The sequence below is a fragment of the Arachis duranensis genome, chromosome 5 (genome assembly GCF_000817695.3).
Source record: "Arachis duranensis cultivar V14167 chromosome 5, aradu.V14167.gnm2.J7QH, whole genome shotgun sequence".
Taxonomy (NCBI): Eukaryota; Viridiplantae; Streptophyta; class Magnoliopsida; order Fabales; family Fabaceae; genus Arachis; species Arachis duranensis.
Genome location: NC_029776.3, coordinates 69,813,593 through 69,814,886, shown reverse-complemented (window position 1 = coordinate 69,814,886; position 1,294 = coordinate 69,813,593).

The window sequence follows — 1,294 nt, the reverse complement described above, 5'->3', positions numbered from 1 at the left end:
TGTGAACTATACAAAATAGCAAACAAGAATTCCAAGGACGCCAGATTAGCCTATCCAAGCTTAATTTCTATGCTCTGCAGAGATGTCGGAGTGAAGATGGGAATAACAGAATATATTTCAGTTGAGAGGCCAATCACTAAAATATCAATGGAAAGACAACAGCTGCAGGATGATCCAATCAAGAGGAGAGCACAAGAAGTCCTCCCAGAACTTTCTCAATTTGAATATTGGGAACATCTTGAAGCATCTATTTCCAAATTGCAAGAAGCTATGAACCAAATAAAGGAAGAATAGAATAATCAAAATAGCATGCTTTGCAAACTGCTTAAGGAATAAGAAGAGCAAGGGCGTGATTTAAGGGAGCTGAAGTGCCAGAAATTAATCCTTGAAGGACCAAGCACCCCACAGATCAGAGGAACATCTACTTCCCAAAACACAGGTTGTTGAGTTCTAATTTTAGCTTTAACTCTGTGATAGTATTATTATAGAAATTTACCTTAGAAGATATATAGTAGTAGTAGTAGTAGTAATTAGCATATCTATTCTGGTTTTATTTCCAATTAAGTTATAATTTATTTTTCTCATCATCATCAGACATGAATAAAGTAGTAGATTTTTAGAATAAAGAAGTAATTTATATTTTTCGAGTTCTTAATAATAAAAATTATAATTAATTACATGTGGTGGCTGGTGCGTGAAATTGTGATCACTACAACTTCACACAACTAACCAGCAAGTGTACTGGGTCGTCCAAGTAATAAACCTTACGACCACAGAGATTGTTGGTATGAAGCAAGCTATGGTCACCTTGTAAATCTTAGTCAGGCAAACTCAATTTGTTATGGATGATGAATAAAACATAAAGATAAAGATAGAGATACTTATGTAATTCATTGGTGGGAATTTCAGATAAGCGTATGAAGATGCTGGGTCCCTTCCGTCTCTCTGCTTTCCTATTGTCTTCATCCAATCCTTCTTACTCTTTTCCATGGCAAGCTTATGCAAGGGTTTCACCGTTGTTAGTGGCTACCTCCCATCCTCTCAGTGGAAATGTTCAACGCACCCTGTCACGGCACGGCTATCCATCTGTCAGTTCTCAATCAAGCCGGAATAGAATCTAGTGATTCTTTTGCGTCTGTCATTAACGCCCCGCCCTCAGGAGTTTGAAGCACGTCACAGTCATTCAATCATTGAATCCTACTCAGAATACCATAGACAAGGTTAGAACTTCCGGATTCTCTTGAATGCCGCCATCAGTTCTAGCCTATACCACGAAGACTCTGATCTCACGGAA